Raw genomic sequence first — 17,254 nt, forward strand, 5'->3', positions numbered from 1 at the left:
TACCAAATGAATTAATATGAAATACTTATTATATAAAGATAGAAAAATTATTTTAAAAATATTATAATATCAAAATAATAACCATTCAATAATCATCCCTTCATCCATTATAATAGCATGTATATTATATACAAAAAACATCTTACATAAATTATCATTGTTTTAAATACAAGTTGAACGAAGTTTAAGTTTAAAATAATAATGAAGATAAAATTAGTACATATTTAACCGGTGTAATAGTTAAAGCTATACTATTTAAAGCTAAAGACGTTTATTTAATTATAATTAAAGATCAATTGAATAATAGAAAAATACAAGATTATTTATTTCTACAAACGTAATAATAAAAACTATGAATGAAAAAATTATGAATGGAAAAATTATCATCGATGAGTTCTTGAAAATTGGTTATTTTCCCTAAAACTATATATTTTATATATACTTTATCTATAAGGCTCAATTTAATTTTAATTCTTTATAAATTGATTTTAATTGAGTTTTTTACCTGTAATTTTGGATTTTGTCCCTAATATTATTATTATATATATATATATATATATATATATATATATAGATAGATAGATAGATAGATAGATAGATAGATAGATAGATAGATAGATAATATGCCCATAAAGACACAAATCTTCATGATTTTAATATAGAATAACCTAAACGATGCCACACATCCCATATACCTGTTGTATAATTTCCTTGTTCCGCTGATACTCCGTTTTTTAATGTGCGTGTTAGCTTGTTGATCTCTTGTAAACTTTGATATATATGCCGCAGTATCACTACAAATACTGCAATTCTCTCATATCAGCTCAGACTTGATGAATCATACTTATGATTACAGGTAACGAATGTATCGTATATCTATGCCGCCATTTTGTGAGTAGATATTCTACATTTTTGTTTTATGATCTTATATTTCTGCGAGATTGTATATCCTGGTTGCTGCATTTTATAAAGACTGAAACAAAACGAATAAAACATTGTTTCTGTGATGGCAGTTGGTTTAAATTTCGTCCGCTGAGCGATAAATTTTTCATAAGTCTAGGTAGAATGAGGCATTATTACTGTCACATTAAGTCTGTTCAGGAACGATTACTGATCCAAGAGTAATATCTTCAGCTATACATTCTTTCCTGTCAATCCCAAAGTCATTACATTGATATGTGTATTTCAGAATTTATGTTTCATTTTCTTGAAAAGATTGCTCCCGAAATGCTATTCATTATACTTGATTCCATAAATTGACTTCACACACACACATACACACACATATGCTTATGTCTGTGTGTGTAAGTATGTATTTAGTTATCTATCAAATAACGAATATAGCCCCCAAAATTCTGCGCAAAATATTTGTACTGAGTTTCTTCATTTCTATTTTCAAAACAGTGAAAATATTCTGATAAAACTTTGCAAACATGAAAGTTAGATTCTTGGGAAAGAGGATGAGCGCGCAATGTAATTTTTTAGAATCTTAGACCATCTAAAACTATATTAATATTTCTTCGATAATTAAGGATTGGTTACTCATTCATATTATTCTCTGATGTGTTAATTAACGAATAATTAAAATTGAATTATTTATATTCGGAATCTGTTGTAAGCACAAAAATCTAAACTCAGAAAATTACAAAGAATAACGGTGCATACTTTTGAACTGGGAATCAAACAAATCTAATTAAAAATTTATATTTCAGAAAGATTATTTTCCTCAGTTATCTGAGTTGCTTAGAAAGACATTGTGTATAGAGGGAATTGTTTCTTATTCAACATTCAGACTACTTTTCACGCATTTCCTATAAACTTATGGAAAATAAGAAATTAGAAATTATTTGAGTTGCTTAGAAAGACATTGTGTATAGAGGGAATTGTTTCTTATTCAACATTCAGACTACTTTTCACGCATTTCATATAAATTTATGGAAAATAAGAAATTAGAAATTATTTTGAGAAATGTAATAACAGTCCGTAAATAGAATTAATCTCACAAACAAAAGGAAACAGGGCTGGTGACCACAGAAAGTTGAGGTTAATGCGAATTATAAGAGGTTTCTGGACGTCAATGTCGGGGAAATCGTCTCTGTACCTGAATTATTTAAAAATAACACAAACCATAGCTTTATTTAAATGGTTCTGGCGCTACGTCAAAACATATTAAGAATATTATTTGAAATAGTTTAGGGAGATGAAGTAATTTACGGTTATAATGTAGGAGACATTGCACTGTCTAAAAGATGATGCTTCTTCAGGATAATTCTACATGCAATCAAAAGCTGAACTTATTTCCTGAATATTTCGGTGTGTTGTCAAACGATTTTTAAAGACATTTAAGTATGCAGGGAAAATTATTATATACAATTATCGGGAATACAAACAAGGTGCCTTGGTGTTTTGAGATCATTTGTATGAATTTAAAAAATGATGCATAGCTCATCAGAGAAAAGCAGTATTTGAAAACAAATTTGTAAAATAAACCGTGAGAATCTTTTCCTCATACCTGTCCAATGTATCCACCGTTAGCTGCTTCAATATAAGGTCGGAAGCATACCAGAATTGGATGACCTTTATCAATGTCGAACATAGTGCTGGCAATGGAGGACTTGAAAGTATTTATGATGTTATGGGGGTATTGACTTACCTCTCATTTACTACGTAATAGTTCAGTGGATTGAGGAATGGTGAGCCGAGAAATTATGTGTCTGAAGAACATGATCACGAGGACGGGCACGCATCCACGCTTGGGTTGCTCTAGCCTTGTGAGATGGCGCAGAGACTTGTCGGAAGACGTACGATCTTCTATTGCGTAATCTGTTTATCCATGGCCTCAGAACTTTCTCCAACACTTCTGTGGAGTCAGCGGCATTGAAACAAAAATTGGAAACAAAAATGAGAAGGCATGACACCTCCCTCTTTGCTGACGACTTCCAGAACCACCCACTGTTGCTAGGAACTTAGTATGTATGATACTTGGAAATTACTTAGGTCTCCGTGTAACCGTCTTTCGGTTACTTTCTGGCGTTGGTCGAAGTTTTTACTCAGCAAGTATAAAGCAAAACATTCCAACCCCTTAGTTTCTTATTCACTTGTTTAACAAGAGTTTGGCACGGATCGAACGATTCTATCTTGTCTCATCCGATATATACTAACCCTCCTGCATCATATGCGACTTGTACAGGGTTTCTTCATTTTGATGGTGCATACTGAAAATTTGAGAGGCTTTGCAATGGCTGTGATTGACATTCCGGGTTTTTATCGATTATTTCTTAGCGGTTTTGGATAAAGCTATGAATTCTGATGGTCCCAGGATCCTGAGCCTGCATTTTGCGTTTAGCTGCTGATGTTGGATCCCAGTCAGCAGCTAAATGCAAAACGCCGGATTGGGAAGCTTTCAGAAATTAAACCATCTCTATATCCAACTGATGCACTTTTAAGGCAACAATTACAGTGTCCATTTTCATTCGTTGAGTCAAAGTAATGTCTGACATTATTTATCTGAAAAGTAAGGTAATATATAAATTAGAAGAAAGTTAGAGCTCTTTAGAGAGGTGTACTCAAAATATGTATCGTAATCTGTATAGAGCTGCCAAATCCCTAATAACTTATGCTCATATCCAATAGAAAATTCTAATTTTTTCATCTACATACAATTGTCCTGAAATATTAATAATTTCAGACAGCGCAATAAGTGAGAAGTTCTTAAGAATATTGAGTACTTCTTTTACATAGGACGAAAAATCAAATGTAAGACACTCTAACGTTAAACTGGAAATGTAGAGCCATCTCTACATATTTATTCTGGAATAGCAAGCAGGTGAAGAAACGATAAATATTATTCAAGTGATGTAAAGGGAGGGCATCTTGATTGTTTTGCTAAATAATTTCCGTATTGAGTACATCATAACTCTTGTTCTTTGTAGATGCGTGCAAAACGCACACACATACACATACCCGTACACATAAACAGCATAGTCAGTGTATGAACGTACACAGTGACACTAAAAGCTTAATGACAGATGATAGAGCTTAAAAAATCCAATCAATCATCCGACTGGATAATAGGAGAGACCTTCCACGAATGCAAAGGCATACGAACATGTATGAGTGATTGGGACATTTTTAATGTTTGAATATAGCTTTATTGGCGTATTGGCATATTTCTGACGCAGATTATGCCAGCATGTTTGCGTATAGACGGATTGGAGTACTGCATGTCATATATATATATATATATATATATATATATATATATATATATGTAGACACACATACACAGAATACACACACATGAGTGCGCGCGCAGACACACACACACATATTACATTAGTATATAGTAATGAGAACGTATTTCTATAAATTTACGAGTTACACTATATGTATACTTTTAAGAAATTCACTCATAGCTTAGGTATAAAAAATATATGTTAGGTAAAGACACACACACACACACACACACACACACACACACACACACACACACACACACACACACACACATACATATATATATATGACCAGAATATACACAGAACATGGAGAGAGCATAATCTTAATTTACTATTCAGATGCGAAGTCGGCACACATATTACTGGAACGCATCCAAAGTATAAAAAAAAAAGCTGCATGATATAAAATAAGGTGGAATAAATCCAAAATTGTCAGATTTTAAATGCATTTTTTAACAATTTCTGTGGAATATTTCCAAAAAGGATTGGAATAGTAGATGCAAAATTGTCTAATGTAATACATTTTTTAAATATATTTTAGTAGTTTTTGGGAAAGGTTGAAACATATTCTACTTAATTTACACACTACTTACTGATTTTTTCCTTAGTTAGGAATATGTATGTTTCTTTAAATGTTTCTTTTGCTCTCACTATTCTTATTTACATATCAGTCTCGATTTATACACACATGATCATAAATTCATATATGTGTGAGTGCATGTGTGTGTGTGAGAGAGTGTGTATGTGCGTGTGTATGTGTATATATGTATGTGGGAGGTACTGTGTTTGGACGTGTGCGTGTTCTGTTGTGTGCGGTTGTACGTACGTGCGTGTACTTTGTATCGATTCGTTTCCAATTAGATGGTGCCCCTGCAGTACAGTTCGTTACCTGACAATTTTTTCCTGGTGGTAAGCATGAGAGATAATTAAAAATATATTTATATGTCCATATGTCCATATAGATTTATAGACACATTTCCATGCACACGCTCACAACATATATGTTTGCATATATATATATATATATATATATATACATATATATATATATATATATATATATATATATATATATATATATAGATAGATAGATATATATATATAGATATATATTATTATTATTATTATTATTATTATTAATTTATTCATTCATTATTTACGTATTTGGTTTGCAAGATTCCAAATGAAAGATCCTGTGTTCAAGCAGATATTCTGTTATCTCGGGATGGTCATTTTCGTTTTCCTTTTCTTGTATTTGCTTTTTGTTTTGTTTTTTATTACTGTTATTGTTTTGCTAAATAAAAACATGCAGCATGCTCTCGTTCTTCAGCATTATTATTGTCTTTATTTTGGTGTGCTTTGTCTGAAATCTTTCCTCAGACATCCTATTACCCTTTTAGCGACTCTCCATCTGACGCGTCTCCTGTCTTGTTCAATCCGTTCTGTCTTTCTATGGTATGTATCCTATTCACAATTGCGCTTGAGAGTGAGTGTGTGTGTGTGTGTGTATGTGTGTGTGTGTGTGTGTGTGTGTGTGTGTATTTGCGTGTATGTATATATATATACATACATATATATATATATATATATATATATATATATATATATATATATATATATATATATATATATATATATATATATATATATATATATATATATATATATATATATATATTTATATATATATATATATATATATAATTCTATTATATGTATTTATTTTCTCCTAGTTAATAAATAACTCGGACAAAATAAATTGATTAATAGATGCCAGGGTAGCAAAGATCACAAAATGACTGTGGCGTAACTCCTGTTTATGAGGTAGACACTCCTTGTTATTTTGGGTACTTGAGTATATATAAATTTAGTAAATGGAGTAAAACGCATATGTTAACTGCATACTTTTATTTCCAGCATATGTTTCGAAGATTACAAATTATACCTTCCATAGGTATAGGTGATGTTGATAAGAATGTAATCTTCTCTTCCGGGAAATGCAAGGGAACCAGCTTAAACGTAAGACATTTTGTCGTACGTTTAAGCTGGTTAAAACCAAACAAAAAAGTCTACTGTGTGCGGAAGTAGAGGAGAAATGACACAGGTGTATGTAATATAGGAATTTAGTTTAAGTGTATTCAGAGACATCAAAAAAAAGTGATCGATACATATTTAGCAATATAAATAAGCGGGTTATTTTTAGGGCCAAACTGAAATTATTCGACAATGACAACCCAGCTTATGTGCGCAAGAATTCTCATACGCAACTAATTACATACAAACTCACACGCACATATATACGTACATATCCGCATTCTTTTGAGATTGTACACCCAATCCATCTCAATTTTCCTCTCCCCTGCACACTTATCAGCTCCATTCCACCCCCACCTAAGCTCCAGCTCCTTACACCAAAGCGACACTCCAACTCTTGTGAAAGGGACATGACTAGATGAATTTTCCTGTGAAATTCTGAAGCAAGTACTTTCGTTCCAGCTTTTCACTATAATTACACACTGGATGTAGCACTTTCAGTTTGCTTGTACAGAGTTGACCATTCCATCGTATGAGTACCATGACTGTGTCCTCCCTTATCTGCACTTCTTTCCAAAACGAAACCGATTGGTTAAAATCCCTACAATGAATATTTGTAATACTGTATTTTATGATTATTAATAATACTCATATAAGTGAATGCTTTTAGTGGCAAGTTAACTTCGAAGCACCTCCGGGTATTTTCGGGTAGCGAGTTTACTGAAACAAATAATATTTAAAGAACACAGATTAGTTTGCTTCTTTCTTTTTTGGAGACTCACAGTTTTTCTGGTTTTATGCAAATTTGTTGTTATGTAACCCAGCACGCTTTTCTATGTATGCAGTTGGTTTTCTATATTTGCATGTATGTATGTACGTATGTATGTATGCTTGCATGTCTGAGATTGGTACCTTTGCTGACTCCAACATTCTGATCGACTAGCACGATAGCTGTCTTGTTTTTATATTCTCTATAAAGCGCACACTATGTTGGCGTTAATATCCTCTCAAACGTTCTTATTTCCAGCTGGTGAGTTTGCTTATAAACAATACTTGTCACGTATCGTTATTGCCAACCAGCTTTATGAGGTGAGTCATCAATCTTTCATTGCTGTCTGAATGCAGTATATCAGTTCATTGTACACCGCAAAACCTAATGCATTATCTTTTAGCTGTCCTTCATCTGCTGGTTTTGGGTCTATCTGTTCAATTTCTTCTCGTTCTCCTCTTCATCTCTCAATCTCTGTCTCTCTGAATCTCATAAATGTTTTAGATTTTTCACCTTGTATTGTTTACTTTATATTTTTCGCATCCTTTATATTACTTTATGTCTTCTTTCTAGTCTGCTACACTCTTTTATAACGATTTATCTTACCGTAAACGACTTGTCAGCATTTGTTTTTAATTTGCTTGCATTATTAAGTTTAAAGACTCATGTTTATATATCTTAGGTGTGTACGAAATGAATCTACCTATCTATTTAACACTCTCTCTCTCTCTCTCTCTCTCTCTCTCTCTCTCTCTTTCTTTCTTCCCATTCACTCTCTCTCTCTCTCTCGAAATATATATATATATATATAGTTTTTAAAAAAAACAAAAAACAATAACAAAAAACAACAAAGTGAGGACGTGATACGGATAGTGTTATTGGACGCTCGGGAAAGGAAGGGGAGAGAGTATGACGTTTCGGGCGGACATGTATGTAGGTATGTATATATGTTCTCTTTTGTCTTTAATCATATAATATCTGATTTCTAACATACATACAAAGCTTCATCGTTAAGTATGTAGTAACGAAATGAATGTCACATCTTAAACTTGAGAAGAATCTTGCATACATTTACTGTTCCACTTACATATTGTATTTGTAATGCCTGAGTTAGTCTATTGATTTCTTTTTCTGAAAACACTAGTTTATCCAGATTGTCATTTAATCACGTGCAACGCCAAAGAAGCACATCGATTATTTTTGGTATTAATATGAATTTATAATCTTGATATAGAAGACGCAACGCTTGTCACTATTACTATCTTCATCAAATCTTCAGGAAACATACGACTTCATGATCTTTTTGATATACTTAGCGTTTCACACCCAGGTCTTCTTTGAGATATGTTACTCTGGCTGTTTTGGGGTTTATGGTTGGCAATAACAACAAGAATGCTTCCTGAGGAGCAAGAGAGTGCTTCCTGATGTGCTTGATGTCTACAAGTAGGATATTGATGACTTCACTTTTCAGCTCTCAGTTAATGTGTTTATTTTTGCTATTGTTATTTGGTCACTGCTAACTGAGTGAGACTATACGACATTTGAAGAGTATCTACACTGATATCTCAGACCGACCTTCTTTATCTCTTCTTAGGTACAGAGCCTGTCGATATCACTATTTCTGAGATTTCTAGCTTTGTCATTATCTTGCGGTTTGTAACGTGTGTTAGGTATCTCAAATGTTTGAATCAGCACTCGCACTGCAACTGCAATGTTGGATAATGTGTTGTTGTAAGAGGAGATTTCCGACTGGCATAGTTTTTTTTTTAAGTCTGGCATAATATTTCCAGATCATTGAGACTTTGGGTTTTGTGGGACTGATTTTTCTCGTTCAACAATCAAGTATGAACATTAGTTTTAGTCAAATTGCATTCCTATGTCAGCATTTGGGACATAAATAATATAAAATGAAATTATGGGTTACATCTATATCTCTGGTTTTGAAGTTACAGACCCTAATAATTAGCCATTTGATTTTTGTAGTAGGAGTGACGATTCAATGCCCAATTGGACAGATTTACAGAAAGACAATCTCTTTGAAATATTTCTAAGATTGAAAGCAATCATTCTGCTCTCATTTCTAAATGTAAGAATTGTTTTCCTGGTCTCAATGAGCATGTCAATGGCAACAACTAATGTTGCAGGCTATTATGCAAATTTTAAATATATAACGCTGTAATTGTTTAATATTAAGTTCTACATGTGTAAATTTACAGGCAATTAGAATTTTCAACTGAATTTAAAATTAAATAACGTCTTCAATATTTTAAGTTAGGCATTTAATTAACAATGAAAAATATAAATGGGTATTTATTATTATTTGTCTTTATAAACTCTAACACCTTGTACTTCTTAAGGTTCGATAATTAAGAATATTTTTGTATTCTGCGCCTGCAATTTTTATTCTAGTTCACTTTTCTATTCAGGCAACGCTTTTGTACTTATAATTAATTAAATTTTCCATTATAATTTTCATTCTAATAATACTAAAAATAAAACAGAAATATCATAGCTTAATACAATCAAATTTTAAAATAAAACATATTAAATTAAGAAAGAAAATTGCACTAAAACCAAACATAAAATAATAAAAATTGCGCACACTATTTGATGAACAATTTCAGAAATTTATTTTGATACAGATTTTCTCAAACACCTTCAGCTTAATTTTTTTAATCTTTTGTTTCGTTGCTAGCCACATGTCTGGTGAATTTATAGTGTTTCCTCCAATATACACTCAGTTAACATTTGCCTGCCATTTTAAAAGTAGTAAAGGTTTGTAATCATTGTTAAATTTTTCTGATGACTTTACTGAAGTTGATACAACTTTTTAACACCTTTTTGAATTTCTTGAATTTCAGAATCAGTGAGGAAACTAAAGTTTCTCCAGTGTTAGGAAAACTAAATCGATATTTATGACGACATTTTTTTTCTTTTCTACAAATTATCCACAAATTATTTTTCTGTCTCTAAGAATCTAAACAACGCTAATGTTGTGCTTTTATATGAGAATTCAAATTGTAACATTACTCCACACTTATTCTCTGCAATCGAAAATCACCAATATCTACCTTGGGGTGATGTATTTTCTTGTATGCTAGGACTTTGGTATCTGCTCCTTTACTGGCCAAATTTTAAAGAGATAAGCTAGATACTGAGCATGCCAATCTGTAATCAATATATTGTTCTATAGCGTTTCGAATTTTATCTGGAGAATCTTTGTCATAAATAGATTCTTTATAAACCCAAATGTTCGTATATTATAAGCCGCTCTTCGTTGATATTCTGTTCTCCAAAAATAATGTGATGCTGCCACAAGTTGGATTGCTTTTTGCTAAAACCATTTTATTCATTACAGCTTCTAGTCAATTGTAAAAAAAATGTTCCTAAGCACCAACAACATCATTTACACGCAGAGTGCCTGTTTTAAAAGTTTAGACATATATTTTTATAAACAAACTTCGAAGCAACGAATGCGTATTTTACCGACAATAAAGGAATTCTCGAATGCAGGGTAGTTGTGAAAACAATAACTATCGGGTAAGTACCCTGAGAAAACAGAAAAGCGAACCCTATACTTCTCTTAAATGCCGGTTAAGTGTTTTGTACCATTAGGCTAAGTGATCTCTAGTAGCGTTTACAATGCTGAGTATCTTAAAATGACAAAAATGTTTTGATTTGCTAATCCGGTCAACTTTTTTGATTTTCGTCACTTAAAGTCACAACATATTTTTGTAGTTAATATATATTGACTACTCAGCAGTATGATCAATATTGTTAGTTATATTGTCCTCGATATCATCTTGTCTATTTTCTGGAAATGTCTTGACTGGAGGAAATCACCAAGCGCTGTTATCTCAATGCGTGATAGGCTGCGGGCACATTTGTGTCTCGTGTCTATTTTTATATTGTAACGGCAGTATATTTTTAATTGTAAGATTTTTTTTACTGTACCAGGCATTCCTATATTGATTCGCTACCACTACAGGCAAGAATGTTTTAATACATACATATGCTTTGTAAATTCATTATGGCTCTGATTTCAGCTACTGATGAATTGTTTCCTGGTCTCCTCTTCAGAGTACATTCTGTCTATGGAAATGTTTTGTCTTAATTTTAACTTGCCTAGCAGAAGAGTCTTATATTTAGACATTTTCTGCAAGAGTTGGGTGTTTTGTGGTCTAGAACGTGCATCCAATTTTACGTAGCAGTAACCAATATTCTTCTGTCTCTAAGAATCTAAACAACGCTATTGTTGTGGTTTTATATGAGAATTCAAATTGTAACATTACTCCACACTTCTTCTCTGCAATCGATAATCACTGATATCTGCTTTGGGGTGATGTATTTTCTTGTATGTTAGAACTTTCTGATTTTGGTATCTGCTCCTTTAATTTTGCTTATATTTCTGTTGATAATATCGAAGCTCTAATTTCCAGTTTGGATTGTTATGATATTTATAAGGGCTATTTTTGCATTATGCTCAGTCTATAGGTTAATCCGAAAGCTTGATTCATTCTATTTTCTTTTTCCATTGAACGCTTTCATCTTCTTTGTTATAGCTAGTTACTTGTAGTACTCTCTTGTCAATATAATTGGTTTTTGTTTCGCGTCAAGGCCATACGCCAGAGAAATTATTTTCCTTTACTCTAATATTTCTGAATGTATTACTCGCCAAAGTTAACTAATGCAGTTGTAATTTTCTACACAGAGAGTATACAGAGCCTACAAAAACTCAGTAACTATTGCTCATGATGACTGGGATCAATTTCCACTTGACTATTTCTCTAATCCACTTAGCCGAAATTTCTTCGCAGAGAAGGATGCATTTCACAGCCCAAAACAAGTTTCTTATGTATCCGTGACTATAGAGGACGCACATTTGTGGCGTGAACTCGTGTAACACTATTTGGTTGCCTGGCGGAAATTCTGTCTTAGTGTAACATTCTTGACTCACTGAAATTATTCAAGTTACACGTTAGCGCATACGGAGAATCACGGTAAAACTTGTTAAAAGATTTTGAGTCTTTCTGTTTTTCAGTCAGAGGACCGAGTAATTCGGGCCATGCATAAATCAGACCAGAGCTTCAAGTTAGCATGACTGGAAAGGAAAAGGAGATGGGTTTACCTAGAAATGGACTGAGAGAAAACTGTCCCTGAAAAGCATGTCAAACTGGTTAAAACCTGTATCACCTCTTTGATGTACTGGCGTCTGATTTTCGGGCGAGCATTGTCCGATGAATCACACGCCATTTCACTTTGTGTGCATTGTAGAGTGTCAGCTGGTTTGGAAATCTATTTAGTATAATGTTCCACAGCAATGAACAGCCACGGGATACTGTCGTGGAGATGTACTAGTATGTTCTTGGGCTGACGCACTATCGCAAATAGTCGGTCTAATATGAGAACGGCGAAGAAAAAGACCAGTTTTGCACACCATTCTCCTGACAATTTTTCAGCAACTTGTTTCTTTCATTGATCTGTGATCCTTTTTACGGTATGCCGGCTAATTTTTGACTTTGAGCATCTGGAATGTTAGCAGATACTGACAATACTCTACCAGCGGGGAAATAGTGTAAGTAGAAAGAAATCACATGCATACTCTATAGTTAACGTGGCTAATAAGGAATGATAATGGCTGAGGAGTCTGTTTTTAGAGGACTTTCAGAGGGGAACTTGTGGTCGACTTTCAAACGTATTATCTTAGCAGTTATGCAGAGAGGCGTAAAAGAATCACACCGTCATTTATTGTTCGGGAATTAAAAAGTTGTGGATTTGAGTCGACGTTGAAAATCGTCCTAGCAAATTCATTGCCAACAGTTCGAAGTAACGGGGAAAAAATAATAAATTATAATAAAACACATACACGTATGAAAGTGTATATATATATATATATATATATTTGGTAAAAAGATAACCATCACGAAATATAACAATATATGGGTGTGCGCGCGCGCGCGTGTAGATAGATATATACATACATGCACACATACATACGTACGTACATATATTTATATATACATATACAAGGTGGTATCAAAAGGTTCCCGGATTAGTTATGTTTAATAAACAATAACTAATTTATTTAAGTTTAACATCAACTCCTGGAATAGTAATCTTGCGCAGCAATACATCGATCCCAGCGTTCCTGCCCCTTTTTGGAAATCGTATTCTGTAAGCTTTTGAGCGGTTTGTATGTATTAGTAGCTTTTGATCTCGACAGCGGTGTTAAAACGACGAGCTTTCAGTTGCATTTTCCTCTTGGAGAAGAGACGGAAGTCCGCAGGTGCTAAATCTGGCGAATGGGGCCGGTGCGAAGACGAAACCATCTTGTTTTTGGCGAGAAAGTCACGAGTGAGGAGACCTCGGTGACAGGGCTCATATTCATCGGGAAGTCTCCAATTCTTCGTGCTCCACAGATCCGGTCATTTTGGCCGAATACCCTCCCTCAAATGATTCAAATCGTCGCAGTAGAACTCTCAATGGACGTTCTGCTCCCGGGGGTGGAATTCTCGACGCACAATACTGCGGTTGTTGAAACGAAGGATGAGCATGCTCTTGATTGATCTGCGGTTCTGGCGTGTACCTGTGCCGCTCGAAACATTGTGTACGAGCTGTAAGCTTGCCAAAGCATACTCAAAGTCCCTGAAGCAGATCACGCAATTTTGGCGCAAAATCTTACGTTGGGTCTTTGTTCGAACATCCTGTCCTTGACAAAAATCGCAGACCACTGCATGCACGTGATCACAAAAAAAAAACACTTCACCACTCGCAAAGTAAACATATCAACGTCACTCAGTAAACTACCTATTGAATGTCACTGCTAGCTCTCACTGTGCACACAACTGTGTGGTGCCATCTGTTGGTGCGCTACAGAGCTGGTTCGGAAACTTTTTGATATCACCTCGAATATGTGTGTGTATGTTTGTGTGTGTGTTTGTATGTATACGTATATATGCATACATGTATATATAGATGTGCGTGAGTGTATGTTGTATTTACTTGTTTGTGTGTGTGTTTATACTTGTGAAAGTGTGTTTGCGCAAGTGCACATTTAGGTTGTCTGCTTTGGGAAGAAACTATATATGGATTTGAAAAGACGTAAATACGCAAGTATTTCAGTTCAAAGCATCTGTTTTCTCATTGAAAATGTTTCCCCACTGTTTTCTGTATTGTTATGTTGCACATAACAATGGAAGCAACAAATTGATCGCAGATATTGAATAAAGAATAATCTAGAAGTTTACGAAACATCAACAATAAACTTTTATATTTTGCGTACATGTATGTGTATGTGGTTGTATGTGTGTGCCTGCTTTTGAGTGTATATTCGTTAGTGTGCGTGTGTGTGTGAATATATCTATACACACATATGCATGTTTGTATGTATTAACATACGTATTCGGTTCTCTTATTGTCTCTACTGCTCTCTCTCCATTTATATAGATATACTTATGTAGATAGATAGATAGATAGATAGATAGATAGATAGATAGATGCATTCATCCATACATATACCCTCATCCCCCCACATATATATGCACTATATTTCTTCATATAGGTATGTAAATACGCGTACAGAGATACGCATGCACACACATTTATCTCTGTTCATGTACAAGTCCGTTTTTACGTAGGAATGTATGTATACACGCATGCAAGAATAAATGTATTTATGTGTAATTGTATGCACATGTATGTATGCGTACGTAAGTTCATCTACTTTCTACAACAGTTTCCATAGAAAATATTCTTTCAATAATACGTGAAACGCAATATGATCTATCTACTCGTAATTTGACATTTGGTATTTCCATGAAAATATGAAAGAGGTCTTAGTGCCACAGGTGTATTCTGCATGGTGGATTCACTGACTTTTAAATACCAACATCGTAACATATTTCCTGTACACGGATTACATTGAAGAATATGCTGCGTTGGTTCTGAATAATGGTCTGGTACGTCTAAGTAATATAAATGTCCCTTCATAGTTGTTATGTATGTATACATGTATGTATGTATGTATGTTGGGTATGTATGTTGTCTGGGTTTATATATATATATATATATATATATATATATATATATATATATATATATATATATATATATATATATATATATATATATATATATATATATATATATATATATGTGAGTATGTATGTGTATAGATGTATCTGCAATTATATGGTATGTAAAAATAGCACAGTTCTGTATTCCAGAATCTTCTCCATTACTGACGCTGCATTACAACGGCGGATATCACACATGCACATAAGAACATTATATATATATATATATATATATATATATATAAATCGGAACATGCATTTATACATTCCCACGAACGCACACATACAGGAGTTGAACAAAATAATGGAGACAGCCTGTTAAATAAAGTTATATTTCCTATTTAGTTAACCCAATTTTGACGTCAACCACACATTTGATAGTCTGGGGATTGATTCATACACGTTCTGAATGGTTCTCAGGAAGATCTGAGCCATTTTTTAAGTAAAACCTACCTTAACTCTTTCAATGACAATGGAGAATAGACGTGGCTACACACTTCCTGCTCCAAAATGCACGATAAACTTTCAATAATATTGAAATCTGGTTACCCGGGGGCAATTCAAGTCGTCTAACTTTCTTTTATGGTTTTCGCACAAATTTGCATAAGATTATTGTAAATCATGAGAGAAACCGCTTGTACTCTCATGGAGAAAATGCTTCTAACAGAGGATGGACATGGTGAACCGAAATACTTAGACAGCCCTTAGCAATTACGCTGCCATGTAGAAGTAAAGGGTCAATGATACAGTAGTCACCACAGATCCACCTCTATATTGCACGGTATCTCACATTCAAGTTTAAATGTTTCTTTGGTCTGTCGCCAGTCATAAACTCGTCCTGATGAAGGAAAACCGGGTGAATGAGGATACATCAGAGATGAGATTGTAGTTCCATTGAGGCATTGAACACTTCTGATAGTCTAAACAACACTTTTCCTCATTAAAATTGCTCATGGGTGACAGAGCTTTAACTATTTCAGCCTCCTGATACTATCTCAATTAAAGGAGATTGCAACAAACAGTCTTGACTAAAACAAGTTTGGGAATGTATTGGTTTGACCAGGCCATCACTTCAACCGCCGTATTCGATGGATTTTAGACAAAATACGTTTCACTATTCTGCGGTCTCTGTCTGTGAGTTTTGCTTTCCATCCACAATTATGCTTGCCAGAGTTAGTTTTACCTTTGTGATGCAATAGCAGTAGGATATTTGAGATTGCCTGTCCAAACAACAAGTATTTCAGTAGGTTAAGTAACTGAAGCTCCAGCCATCTGTGTTCCAATATTTTGTTCTCTTTGGAAATCAGATAAATCCTGCTTTCTACCTTAATCTCTGCAGAAACAAGATTGACAAATGGCTATATCATGAAATACAAGGCATATCTAGTGCATATGAAGAGATATACAGAAAAAGAATAGAGTTGAAGATGCCATAGTGGGATTTCTATTATTTTGACCAACCCATGTATGTGTTGTTCATCACATGTCAGTAATTATTCCGATTGTTTCTTTGTGGTAGTTACATTGAGACAAAATGCTACACACTGACACATACACACACGCGCGCATACACACACACACACACACACACACACACACACACACACACACATACAATCACACGCACTCACGCAAGTCGTATTTCCCGTCTATATGTTATTTTTAGTCAACAATTTCATCACTTAACGACTCGGTTATTTGACTAATCGCTTGCCTGATCACGCAGTAGTCTGGTAAGGTTACTGTCGTTTACATTCACGATCTCATGAAAGAGGTACTCGTATTTCTCCAGGTAAGTCAGTATGGATATATTATGATAGACCTAGAGCAGCGAAGGTATGTTATAAATGCGTTCCTAAATGTTGATCAAGGAACTCTGACAAACCAACTGATTTATTAATTGATAAAACAATTAATCAAACAATTGAAGAAATAATTCATTAACTTACGAACACTACAACAAAAGAATAACAACAAGAAATGAAACAGAATAATTTTCAAAGCATTCAATATTAAAAATTATCTAAGAAGTTTCGGAATGTTAACTTAGTGTAGAACGGTAGCGGAAGGTATGTTGACAAGGAATTTTGTGCGAGAAAGAGCTTTCCTTTCCATAGCTTTTGATATACGAATTAGAA

This window comes from Octopus bimaculoides, chromosome 7, assembly GCF_046866305.1.
Source record: "Octopus bimaculoides isolate indiv1 chromosome 7, ASM4686630v1, whole genome shotgun sequence".
NCBI lineage: Eukaryota > Metazoa > Mollusca > Cephalopoda > Octopoda > Octopodidae > Octopus > Octopus bimaculoides.